Here is a 14838-nt window from a genome sequence, read left to right on the forward strand (position 1 = left end):
AGGTTTGAGAGATATAGATAATAGATAGAAATGATGAGTGACGGAATTTTTGGGAACACGAAAATTGCTTGGAGAATGTTAGTCTTGGGCCCTGAATTCAGAGGAAGGAAGGAGGATGTGTTGGAAATGGAAATGATATGGTGGAAGAGGATGGTATGTGGCATGAGAAAGATTAACCATAAGAGATATGACATGGTCAACAAGGGGTGTGGGAGTGATCTTATTCTTACCGACAGGGCCAGTCAGGATTTCATGAAATGGTTTTCATTTATGGATAGGATAAGTAAAAAGAGATTGGCAAAGAGAAACTATATGTTGGAAGCAGTAGGAGAGAAGGAGGCTGGGTTATTGGAGCTTGTCTATCAGTGGAGTGCTTTGGTATATAGGTGCACCATGCTTTAAATGGGTTGAGTTTGTGAATATGGAACAGTTAGTGTAAAGTGTAATCTGTGAGATGTGGCTCTAGAAATTAAGACTTTGCTTTCTCTACTCTATATTTGATATACACGATAAATAGTCTTTTAATTTCAGTTAAGGCTTAGCTGTGGTGTGGACTTTTGTCCGTGGCTGGAGCCTTAAAAAGAAAAAAGTGAAATTGTGTGTCTTCCTTAGTTACTGACTTAGGTAGTATAGGAAAATGGTGAATAAGAATGAAAAAGCTGGTATATACATATCAGAAGTAGAAGGGACAGAGTGAAGGGGGAGACCAAACTGGAGATAGGACAGAGTGAAAGAGGTTTTGAGTGCTCAGGGCTTGAATATGCAGAAGGGCATAAGGCATGCACAGGATAGAATGGAATGGACCAGTGTTGTCTATATGGGGTAATCTGCCGTCAGTTAACTGAACTAGGGCATATGAAGTTGTCAGGGGTTGTGATTGTGGATAGAAGCTTTAGTTTTGTGTTACACATGACAGCTAAAGAGTGAATGTGAACCTATGAGGCCATTTCTTCATCTGTTCCTGGAATTACTTTACTAGTGTGTGAAACAGCAAACAAGTATGAAAAAAGAGATATATAGCAAAATGGGAAAAGATAGACATTGTTTGGAATATTGTAAGTTTCAAAAAATATGACATCCTTTGATGGACTGCAGAGTGAATATGACCAAGAGGTGAAACATCAGTTGTAGACTGTAATTTCTCTCAGATACAACTAACATTAATTCATATCCATATGATTTTATTGTAGTTGATACTTAAGATTACTTTTTGTACATACCTGCTTGCTTAGTCCCACCTCAGTGAGGTAGCACCAGAAACAAATGACTGAGCCCTTGAGGATAAGACTTCCTTTGCTACTTCTGTTCTCCCATTTAGAGAGTTGATACTGGAGGAAAATATTTCCAGCCCCAGCACCCACTTTCTTTGCTAAAAACTGAATTTTATGATGAAGCATAATAAATGTAGATTGAATTTTGCATTGTAATTAATGTGTTGTGATTATTTTGATATGCAGTTAATTTGGAAGGACGATATAAACATATCAAAATATGTAGGTTCAAGAACTTGTGAGGAGATGTTTGAAAGCGATCATTTGAATAACCAGATGTGCAACGGTGATCATTCTCTGAGTATATCCATGTTGATTGTCTCTTTTTTTTTTTTTTTTCTTTTAATCTTGCTGAGCAGCAGGGTGGCTCAGGCAGAACTTTGTCCATGATGTCTGAACTTATTAATTTCTCCAGTAAGACTAAACTCTCAATCATGCTTTTTCCCCTTTCTCCATATTGTTGGTGCTCATTGTCTTATCCCTCTCATTTAATTCATATGTACTCATTACTACTTCCAGCTCTTTCACATGTTTACCATCTTTTACTGTAACACTCACTCTCCACCTGGTATCACATCCCTTAGATATCTTTTCTTTTTTAACCCACGTCCACCTCTAAGAAAATATAAAAGCATTGGCAAAGAAAATATATGCATTTGTTTTTGTAATGTCTTGATTTCAGTGTGACATATTCTTTTCTTTCATGATTATGCTGTGTGTTAATTCCATAGGAAAATTTACAGTGATTTGCAAATCAGCTGTGAAATGCATTCATATGTTCATTTATTTATATATGATTGCCCCAGGAGCTCCTACAGCTCCAAGGCTGTACTACTTCTAGTAGCAGGGAAATGCTGGACTTCTTTAGAATGAGAATTTCTTCAATGTGACTGAACTCTCTCTCATCACCAAACAATGATACAGCCTCACTGAAGGTCACTTTTCATTTGCATTGCAACCACTGGCAGGCTGTCATGTTGGATGGCGTATAATGACAAATCTAGATATTTATGCTTAGCATGTCTCTTTGTAACTGCTGGCATGCTTCCTATACACTTATTAGGCAAAGATTCATCCAGGTATCCTCATGATAATGACATCCAATTTTGCCTTCATTGCTTAAGTGAATACTCCAAATCATTCATTTGAGGTCCTTATATCTTCAACTAAACTATGATAGATCTTAGCATGTTTCTCTTCTGGCATGTATCCCACAATGTGGGATATATGCCAGTTTTGCAACTGGATATATATCTCATTGGCTGTATTATCTTAACAGTTTTTGATGCTTTTTCTTCTGGTGATTTCTTCTCACTCCATACCTTTTGTATGTCTTTGTTTTGGAATGCATCTTTTCCTCTGATTCCTATGGCAATAAATTCAGGCTATAAACCTTGCCAAGCAAATTGAAAATTAGAGCAAACAGTGATGTGCACCTTGCATAATTGTAGTTGGATAGATACGTAATCAAAGAGATTAAAAAGTAGAAGAATAAATGGACTAGACCAAAGTCATTTAATCAGAGAAATGTGCTTTGCAATTAGTTCAAAAATTTGTTGGATGAAGCTTTGGGAGGAATTGGAGCAATGGAAAGAGAATGTTATGCAGTTAAGATTGTGATAGGAGGGAGAAACACAGAAAGTAGGAAAATGGAGAGAAGATTTTCAGGAGAAAGGGGATGACTGATTGTAAATTTCATCCAGGAATGCTAGGAATTCTGTGGCAAAAGGAAAGCTTGTGTCAGTATTAAAGCAGGAATAAATTATCCATGAATTGGATTCAGATGTGACCAGACTAAAGAAGCATCTACATGACTACAAAGATATATTTGTAATGATTGAGGGGATAGCTAGAGGTGAAGTATGAGAGCTTTTGTGGCTTCCAAAAGAGAAATACCTGCACTCTTAGAGAAGAGTCATATAGAATTAGTTTTGGAAGTGACCTAGTAATGAGCCAATTTGGTGATATGATAAGATTAGAATTAAATATCAGAAAGAAAAAATAGAACTAGACTGGCTCATGAAAAGGCAGTAAAGTTGCTGCCTTATAAAACTGTAAAGGAACTGTATGAAAATATTTTCATAGTGTTCAGGGAGCTAAGTCTAAATATTGATCTCTAAATTACAGTCTCCACAAAAGAAATCCAATTTACCCTGGAGGAGAAATCACATATCTAGCAGTGGGATGTAGTCTTCAAAGTCAGCTGAACATAATTTACCACCTCAGTTACCCAGTGTTATTGAGAGTGGAGGGATGCGGCTTTTGCTCACTGTCCTTGTTTAGTGATATTTTTGCTATTCCGGTTCCAGGTGATATTTTTCCCTTACCAATGACAAACCATTGATTGTAAGAAGTTGTCCCAGGAAGAAAAGGCCTTTATTCTTTCTTGGAAACAAGAAAATGTTTACAAGCAAAATATTAAGACCTATTGGCAGAACTGAGTCCAGCATTCGGACAACTATTTAAACTTCCGACTTAGTCCTTGCCAGAAAGTCAGGTCTGTGCAGCCCAGGAAGACCAATATGTCAGACAGAATGATACATTACTTTCAGAAGGATTTGAAGCTGCTGTCACATTGTGCCGCCAAGAAACCTCACACATCAGATGTGTATCATATGCTTAGCTTTTCCCCTTAGAAAAAGATCTAACAGTTTCACAGTGGTGTAAAGTTATGTAGAGTGATGAAATTTCTTTAAATGCATCACAAGAGGGTGTGGAAGGGTCAAGCAACCAAGTGATAGCTGCTACTCACCTCATTACGCATTGAAACATTAAAGAATTGTGATTATGTGATGATAAGGGGGTGAGAGGGTGTAGTTGGGGTTGTATTTTCATCCTTTGAAATTATTATATGAATGGAAAACATTACTTTTGAAAACGGCAAAGAATTGTGATTGTGTGATGTTAAGGGGGTGAGAGAGGTGGAGTGGGGGATGTATTTTCTCCCTTATTATATGAATGGAGAACATTACCATTGAAAATGATAAAGAATTGTGATTGTGTGATGGTAAGGGTGGAGTGGGGGATGTATTTTCTCCCTTGAAATTATTACATGAATGGAGAACATTACAAGTCAGTGCTGAATGATCATTTGTTGTATATTTATGATTTTCATGGTACCATTGCTTTCAAGCAAGATGTTGCACCTTTCACCCTAGCCTAAGCAAGATCAGTAATGCAGAGGCTCAGGAAGAAAAATGTGAAAGTGTTGGACTGGCATGGCAATTCCAATAGGAAATTGCTTGAACTTGGATTCAAAATAAGCTAGCATTGCGCAAAAGTGCATCATTCCCAGGCTGCAACATAGAATCAAGAGGATGTGGACACAAGATATGAATACCAAATACCTCAGGAGATTGTTAGATTTAATGTCAAACAGTCTGAGACAGGTCTTCAGAGCTAGAGGTAACATGACAGAGTACTAAAGTGTTAGTATTTATGTAAGCTTTGTTTTGTTTTATAAATGTTTATACATAAAAGAGCTGACAGAAAAATTGCTGTGAATCAGGACTGTTTGATTTACTTTGCCGAAACTGTAGGTGCAGAGCATTTGCAGCATATGTATGCCGGTAATGAGCTATTGAATTGGATCAGTAGATCTATCATGGATGAAAACAAATGTCAAGAGTTAGGTATCAAATGTGTGAACAAAGTGAAAAGCAGGACTTTTAAAATTCATCTTAGAATATGCAACATCCATGTACAGTGTTAAGAAGCATACTGTCATTTTAGAAAGGACTCAGTTAAATGGTTAATAACTGGTATTGATGTTATTGGTGAGTTAAAAGTAAAAGCTAATGTACTGAAACAATCCTTTTGATAGAAAAAATGAAGAGACATGATAACCACCTTTTAGCTCATGATGGATTTTATATCAGTATAAACCAGTGTGTAACCTAAGGAAGTTATATTCAGTTTGACACATGAGCAAACGAAGTGTTACACAGGATGTTAGACATTTCTTTTGTGGTAACAGCATTAATAGGGTATGGAGTAAACTCACTTGAATTCAAAAGTTTGAATGGTTGTGTGAGGTTATAAGATGGTCTTCATGACTACAAAATTCACTCCCAATCCATATAAAGAGGTAATTATAACACTACTTACACACAAAATCAGGATAGTGTAAGATGTGGTGAAACTTCCCAACTTAGAGGTGGAAAGTTGAATAATGTATGATTTTAAAGGTAAAGAAACAACTAGGAACACTTTGCCATAAATGAAGGAAAATCTTTAGATTATGCTAATGCATGTCAGTTAGCATACCAGAATCTGGATGGATGAAGCTGAAATACATGAAGGGTAGGGTTTCCTGCCCCATGGTTCCACCTCTCTTAGTTACTTAACAAAACGCAAGGCATGCATGAGGATAGAATTCTTTCTTCCCTGTCCCTAGGGGGTACCAATGCTGTTTCTTGTTGGGTGGAATGGATGAGGGCAAGCAAATATGAACATGTACATGTGTATATATGTATATGTTCTGTGTATACGTATGTATATGTTGATATGTATTTGTATATGTATGCATATGTGCATATATAGGTGTTTCTGTATATATATGTGTATATGAGTGGATAGGCCATTCATCTGTTTCTTAGTGCTACCTTGCTGATGCATGAAATGGCAATCAGGTGCATTACACCTTACAGCTAGAGACTAAGTGTGAATGAATGTGGGCTTTTTGTCATTTCCAAATTTGTGGCAGTGGCAGCTGTGGGTGTGTGTGTGTGCTATTTCATGTGTGGCAGGGTATTGACAGGAATGGATGAAAGCAGCAGGTATGAATATGTACATATATATATATATATATATATATATATAATATATATATATATATATATATATATATATATATATATATATATATATATATATATATATATATATATATTTATATATATAAGTATAATAAATAAAATAAAAATGAATATATATATATATATATATATATATATATATATATATATATATATATATATATATATATATATATTTTGCCGTTGTCTCCCGCGTTTGCGAGGTAGCGCAAGGAAACAGACGAAAGAAATGGCCCAACCCACCCCCATACACATGTATATACATACGTCCACACACGCAAATATACAGACCTACACAGCTTTCCATGGTTTACCCCAGACGCTTCACATGCCCTGATTCAATCCACTGACAGCACGTCAACCCCGGTATACCACATTGATCCAATTCACTCTATTCCTTGCCCTCCTTTCACCCTCCTGTATGTTCAGGCCCCGATCACACAAAATCTTTTTCACTCCATCTTTCCACCTCCAATTTGGTCTCCCACTTCTCCTCATTCCCTCCACCTCCGACACATATATCCTCTTGGCCAATCTTTCCTCACTCATTGTCTCCATGTGCCCAAACCATTTCAAAACACCCTCTGCTGTTCTCTCAACCACGCTCTTTTTATTTCCACACATCTCTCTTACCCTTACATTACTTACTCGATCAAACCACCTCACACCTCACACCACAGCAGAAGAGGGTGTTTTGAAATGGTTTGGGCACATGGAGAGAATGAGTGAGGAAAGATTGACCAAGAGGATATATGTGTCGGAGGTGGAGGGAACGAGGAGAAGTGGGAGACCAAATTGGAGGTGGAAAGATGGAGTGAAAAAGATTTTGAGTGATCAGGGCCTGAACATTCAGGAGGGTGAAAGGTGGGCAAGGAATAGAGTGAATTGGATCGATGTGGTATACCGGGGTCGACGTGCTGTCAATGGATTGAACCAGGGCATGTGAAGCGTCTGGGGAAAACCATGAAAAGTTCTGTGGGGCCTGGGTGTGGAAAGGGAGCTGTGGTTTCGGTGCATTATTACATGACAGCTAGACTGATTGTGAATGAATGTAGCCTTTGTAGTCTTTTCCTAGCACTACCTCGCGCACATGCATGGGGAGCGTGTTGTTATATTATGTGTGGCGGGGTGGCAATGGGAATGAATAAAGGCAGACAGTATGAATTATGTACATGTGTATATATGTATATGTCTGTGTGTGTATATATATGTATACGTTGAGATGTATAGGTATGTATATGTGCATGTGTGGACGTGTATATATATATACATGTGTATGTGGGTGGGTTGGGCCATTCTTTCGTCTGTTTCCTTGCACTACCTCGTTATCACGGGAGACAGTGACAAAGTAAAATGAATATATAAATAGATATATAATATATAATATTTTTCATATATATTCACCATTTTCCATGTTAGCAAGTTAGCATTTAAAACAGAGGACCGAACCTTAGAGGGAACATCGTCACTTGACCCCCTACTCTGTTCTGTCTTCTGGAAAAATTAAAACAGGAGGGGAGGATTTCTGACAACCCGCCCCCTCCCCTTTCAGTCACCTTCTACGACATGTAGGGAAAACGTAGGAAGTATTCTTCTTCCTCTATCCCCAGGGATAATATATATATATATTATCCCTGGGGATGGGGGATTAAGAATACTTCCCACGTATTCCCTGCGTGTCGTAGAAGGCGACTAAAAGGGGAGGGAGCGGGGGGCTGGAAATCCTCCCCTCTCGTTTTTTTTTTTTTTTTTTTTTTTTTTTTTTTTTTTTTTTTTTTTCCAAAAGAAGGAACAGAGGGGGCCAGGTGAGGATATTCCAAAAAAGGCCCAGTCCTCTGTTCTTAACGCTACCTCGCTAATGCGGGAAATGGCGAATAGTTTAAAAGAAAGACAGAAAATATATATATTATTAATTTTGCTTAATTTATTATACTTTGTCACTGTCTCCTGCGTTAGCAAGGTAGCACAAGGAAACAGATGAAAGAATGGCCCAACCTACCCACATACACATGGATATACCTAAACGCCCACACACACACATATACATACCTATACATTTCAACATATACATACATATACATACGCAGACATATACGTATATACACATGTACATGTTCATTGACAGCATGTCGACCACAGTATACCACACCATTCCAATGGCCCCATTCGTTCACACTTAGTCTCTCGCTGTCATGTAATAATGCACCGAAACCACAGCTCCCTTTCCACATCCAGGCCCCACAGAGCTTTCCATGGTTTACCCCAGACGCTTCACATGCCCTGGTTCAATCCATTGACAGCACATCGACCCCGGTATACCACATTGTTCCAATTCACTCTATTCCTTGCACGCCTTTCACCCTCCTGCATGTTCAGGCCCCGATCACTTAAAATCTTTTTCACTCCATCTTTCCACCTCCAATTTAGTCTCCCACTTCTCCTCGTTCCCTCCACCTCTGACACATATATCCTCTTGGTCAATCTTTCCTCACTCATTCTCTCCATGTGCCCAAACCATTTCAAGACACCCTCTTCTGCTCTCTCAACCACACTCTTTTTATTTCCACACATATCTCTTACCCTTACATTACTTACTCGATCAAACCACCTCACACCACATATTGTTCCCAAAGATCTCACTTCCAGCACATCCACCCTCCTGCGCACAACTCTATCCATAGCCCATGCCTCGCAACCATACAACATTGTTGGAACCACTATTCCTTCAAACATAGCCATTTTTGCTTTCCGAGATAATGTTCTCGACTTCCAAACATTCTTCAAGGCTCCCAGAATTTTCGCCCCTTCCCTCACCCTATGATTTTACTTCCACTTCCATGGTTCCATCCACTGCCAGATCCACTCCCAGATATCTAAAACACTTTACTTCCTCCAGTTTTTCTCCATTCAACCTCACAGATGACTTGACCCTCAACCCTACTGTGCCTAATAACCTTGCTCTTATTCACATTTACTCTCAACTTTCTTCTTTCACTCACTTTACCAAACTCAGTCACCAGCTTCTGCAGTTTCTTACATGAATCAGCCACCAGCACTGTATCATCAGCGAACAACAACTGACTCACTTCCCATCATATATATATGATGTTACCAGGCTGTGCCTGCTCAAGGTTGCATTATGAGTGAAAAGTTAACTGAGGCTATATCATTGGGAGTACAGTCTTGTCAAAGAACTTTTCACTTTGAAGGAGTCTACATTTTCCTGTTATCAGAAATAGTGCAGTCTTAGGCTGTAGGATCCTTTAGAATGGCATGGGGTAATTTATCTCAGGACTGGTATAGTTTGGTCCATGGGTAGCTACAGATGAATGATGAAATTTAGATAGATAGATTGATATAGAAATATGCCTACATATTTACTTCCTGTCCCAGGAGTCCCTTTTATCTTGATAAGGCTCCTGCAGTGCTTGGGAAACTAGCCATGTACACCATTTGCAACCATAGGTCTTAAGGTGTAGTAAAGTTGTGTGGGCATTTTATGCTGAGAGTGTTGGGCAAATGATTTGTAAGTACTTGGTGTTATTGTTATGGTAGTTGTATCATGGGCATGAAGGTTGATATTTATTAGGGTTTGGGGGAACCTGTGAATAGTAGTTTTTGAAGTGGGATCGTTCTGAAGTGTGATTGTTCTCAGCGCACTATTTTATGTGATTTGCAGCTTTTTTACATAGTATTTGCTTTTGAGAAGATGGAAGACCAAGTGAGTGAGGCATAGATTAAAGGGTTATGGCCGAATTATCTGTAGAATATGTTGAGGGAATCTTTTTCTTTTTTTTTTTCTTTTTTCTTTTTTCTTTTTTCTTTTTCTTTTTTTTTTTTGAGGGTATCGGTTTGTTGCTTTTTTGTTGATGTCATTGGTGAGAAGAGTGAGTGCCATGTGTTTCACATGTGATGCTTAGAATGGTTGTTTTGTTCAGTGGGAACGATTGTCCATTCAAGGTGACTGTAGTGTGTGAGCTGGATTTGTGTGGGTCTGGGGTTGAAAGCATGATGAAAGACTTCTAAGAAGTTGTTGATATTCTGGTCTGAGTATGCCGTTGTTCCATTTATGTACTGTTTTATGTTGCCGTTGTGATGTCAGGGCATTGTGAGGTCTCTTGTACATCTTCCAGTCACTCACAGTTCTTTCCTGCAATTAACACCCATCCACCTCTCCTTTCTGTTTCACTAGCAGTTTAATGTCTTCATCCCACCACTTACTACCCTAACTCACACGTCAGCCTCTCATGTGCCACACATTTCTCTTGCTAATTACAACACTGCTTCACACAGTATTTCTCATTCCTCACCCACTCCTCCAACTTCATTTACTCTCACTTTCTGTCAGTCTACAATCAATCTCTACTCAATCCTCTTTTCCAAGCTCACTCATTTCACATCCTTCTTCTTACTCATATCATTTACTCATTTCTAAAAGCCTCTAAAAATCTTCACCCTTTCCCCCACCAACTAATGATTAGATATCCCACCAGTTGCTCCTGTCACTACATTAACATCTAATAGTTTCTCTTCTGCATGCGTATCAGTTAGTTTATAATCCAGTAATCTCCCACTTAGCATGCATTCTTATGTATGTCTCCCTTTTTACATCAGGTATTCCCAGTTACCGGTCCTTGTTGAGATCACAACTCCACATACTTTGAACCATTTTCATTCATAACACTGAATACCCCATACCCTCCCCCCCCCCATTATACCCTCAGCTGCCACATTGCCCACTCTTATTCAAATCAACCATCACTTATTCCTGATCTCACACATAAAAATGGGTGACACACCACTCAGCTTCTTCTGAAACACCCGTCTCACCTCTTCATTCCTCTTGTATCTAGGAGCATAAGTGCTAGCAGTCACCCACCTCTTGTGATCCACTTTCATTTTTACCCACATCAGTGTGGGGCTTACTTTCTAACAGGTTCACACAATCTCAAAACTCCTCCTTCAGTAGCAGTGCTACCCCTTCCGTAGCCCTCTTCCTCACACTAACTTCTGAGTTTACTCCTAAAAGTCTTAAACTCTTCTTTCTCCTTATCCTAGTTTTTTGTTTGTTAGTATCACTCAGATCTAGAATATTTTGGTTCCTTTTCTCAACATACTACCAATCTCTCACTTCTCATCTTGGTTACATCCTTCCACATTATGTCTTCGAGGAGGATGAGCACCCCCCCCCCCCCCTTTTTTTTTTTTTTTTTAGCTGAGACGGCTGGGGCAGCTGAGGCCCTAATCAAGGCCATCCCATACTAAGCGATCGGGGCTTGAACATACAGGAGGGTGAGAGGCGTGCAAGGAATAGAGTGAATTGGAACGATGTCGTATACCGGGATCGACGTGCTGGAACGATGTCGTATACCGGGATCGACGTGCTGTCTCTGGACTAAACCAGGGCATGTGAAGCGTCTGGGGTAAATCATGGAAAGGTCTGTAGGGACTGGATGTGGATAGGGAGCTGTGGTTTCGGTGCATTGCACATGACAGCTAAAGACTGAGTGTGAACGAATGTGGCCTTTTTGTGTGTTTTCCTGGCGCTACCTCGCTGAAGCGGGGGGTAGCGACGCTGTTTTCCTGTTTGGTGAGGTAGCGACAGAATGGATGAAGGCAAGCAAGTATGAATATGTACATGTGTATATATGTATATGCCTGTATATGTATGTATATGTATGTATGTGTTGACGTGTATATGTGCGTGCATGGACGCGCGTGTGTGTGTGTGTGTGTGTGGATGGGCCATTCTTCTTCTGTTTCCTTGCGCTACATGGCTGACGCGGGAAACAGCGATTAAGTATAATGATAATGATATATATATATATATATATATATATATATATATATATATATATATATATTTTTCTTTCATAATATTCGCCATTTCCCGCATTAGCGAGGTAGCGTTGAGAACTGAGGACTGGGCCTTTGAGGGAATATCCTCACCTGGCCCCCTTCTCTGTTCCCTCTTTTGGAAAATTAAAAAAAAAAAAAAAAGCAAGAGGGGAGGATTTCCAGCCCCCCGCTCCCTCCCCTTTTAGTTGCAGCCTACGACACACAGGGAATACGTGGGAAGTATTCTTTCTCCCCTATCCCTATCCCCTCTCTCTCTCTCTCTCTCTCTCTCTCTCTCTCTCTCTCTCTCTCTATATATATATATATATATATATATATATATATATATATATATATATATATATATATATATATATAAACCATGGAAAGTTCTGTGGGGCCTGGATGTGGAAAGGGAGCTGTGATTTCGGTGCATTATTACATGACAGCTAGAGACTGAGTGTGAACGAATGGGGCCTTTGTTGTCTTTTCCTAGCGCTACCTCGCACACATGAGGGGGGAGGGGGTTGTTATTCCATGTGTGGCGAGGTGGTGATGGAAATAAATAAAAGCAGAAAGTATGAATTATGTAACATGTGTATATATGTATATGTCTGTGTGTGTATATATATGTATACGTTGAGATGTATAGGTATGTATATGTGCGTGTGTGGAAGTGTATGTATATACATGTGTATGTGGGTGGGTTGGGCCATTCTTTCGTCTGTTTCCTTGCGCTACCTCGCTAACGCGGGAGACAGCGACAAAGCAAAATATATATATACCCTATCCTGAGCCAAGTGCCCATTTTATCGACGAACCCGTAGGGGTGGATAAAAAGCTGGGTTGACTGTGGACCGACTGCCGTAACCAGTATTCGAACATATGCGCCCAACCCTGGGCGGCCCGTGAATGCGTCATGGTCAGGAACGCTAACCGCTGCACCAAGGAGGCTCGGTTCCATCATTCCCATCTTTTAGAAACCGAAATATAAGAATGGGAGGTTTGGCTACCCCCTGCACCTGTGTCTCGTAGTCGCCATCTGCAACGCGCGTATTGATCATCCTACAACCCCGGGACCTTTAATCCAAGAGTTCCCTCATCTTTAAGGCTGCGCTACACCCAGTACTTGGGGTAACGTGGATACATGATGTTGCAGTTTTGTCGAGGGTGATTTTTACACCCACGGTGAAGTCCTTCATGCTTTTTCTGCTGAGCGCAATGCAGCCTTTAGGGATCTTCCTTAGCGAGTGGAAGTAGATGACTTATACATTCTCAGCAGCAAAATATGTTATTTCATATTTGCTAAGGTTTATTGATACTTAGGGCATTCTAAAACTCCATCATTCATTATCTGATTTTTCCGATTTTACTTTCTGGTTTTTGTATATCATAAACTTATATAGAAACATTGAAAGCATCGCAAATTACATGATGTGGGACAGTACAGGAAGGCAACTATTTCAAGCCATGCGAATGATGTTAACAGGTAACGGATAATTTGAGAGTGAAAACCTCTGTAATATAGATGTTTACGTTGCCTACCATGAAATGATCTGTTTTCATACCTTAGCCACTTTGTTAGTACCCACTCCCACCTCGAGATCGAGAATACAGCTTTACACACACACACACACACACACACACACACACATCACAAACGTTGTGTGGTACAAGAAAGAAATTTTAGTGTTTCCGTATATTATATCTAGTTCTTTTTACATGTATACTGTACCTGATAAACATAGTACTATTACGTTTCCAGAATATTTAGTTGTATGACGAATTAAGCATTTCTCCGCAAAGGCTTGCTCACGTCTCCACCAACAACCATTATATTATAGAAGTACGTCACCAAGATCACTTAAAGGCTATATTTAACAAGTGAGACTCTTAAGTGCTAAATAGCTTGTAAGTGCTAGTTTCGTCAAGCTGACACATACCACCATATGAGCTTGTCCTCACAGAAGCATCAACGAAGCTATATTAATTCTCGTTTTTCTTTTATTAAAGACCCCATCCTCTTAATTATTAAAGACTCCATCCTCTTAATTCCTCCAGTTTCTTCTTGGCTTCTCCAAAAGGTTATTTTATTAAGTAAACCAGTAGATATGTAGTTATAACGCATGTTGGTCCTGCGCAAAATTGATCCAGCTAGATTGCGTTTATAGCTTTGAACAATATATTAAAAATACGATTTACATACATACACATTACATGTCAGACCCTCCTTACAGACTACGGTGTACTAATTCTCACACGCAACTAGGATTGACCTTTCTCCCTCAGCTGAACTAAAAATAAATCATAGCAGAAAGCTGCTGTGTTGCGTCCCAAATAACTCTCGCAGATCCCAAACGACTGCACAACACACAACTGTCCCTCATGCATGTACACATAAACTGGCGTCGATTTAGAAAAACGTCTGTGACTGCAGTTAAAATGGGGACAAAGGTTCAGTGATACTTTTTAATCAGTTTACACTCTAAACGCCGTATGCTTAGCCATGTCAACTGTCACGTTGCGGTAAGTACACAAGCGGTCACAGATAGGCTTTTCGCATGCAGTAACAAAAGGTTAGAGCATTTACAGTGAAGCACTGAGGAATGACAAACGACAATCTGCCACTTCACCAAGAGATGTTAAATGCGTTTCTGCATGAGTGTGACGGTAAACACGTGAATATTACCAATGAAATCAAATATTCTTCCGGTAACCCACTTTTTCTAACGTAAACTTGAAGGGAGACTAACACAAAACACGATGTTGCTCTCATCAGTTGTTTAATGTTTTTGTTTTTTGTTAGGCAACAACTGTATTTAAGTACATGGATGAAGGCGAACAAGTGTGTGTGTGTATATATATATATATATATATATATATATATATATATATATATATATATATATATA

General features: G+C 39.3%; 1 protein-coding gene across 1 annotated transcript in view; it reads left to right on the forward strand.

Moving 5' to 3' along the window:
• LOC139759441 (uncharacterized) overlaps positions 1–14838 on the forward strand; it is a 64852-nt gene that overhangs the window by 9407 nt on the left and 40607 nt on the right. The gene's annotated exons all lie outside the window — the stretch shown is intronic.

The sequence above is a fragment of the Panulirus ornatus genome, chromosome 33 (genome assembly GCF_036320965.1).
Source record: "Panulirus ornatus isolate Po-2019 chromosome 33, ASM3632096v1, whole genome shotgun sequence".
Lineage (NCBI taxonomy): Eukaryota > Metazoa > Arthropoda > Malacostraca > Decapoda > Palinuridae > Panulirus > Panulirus ornatus.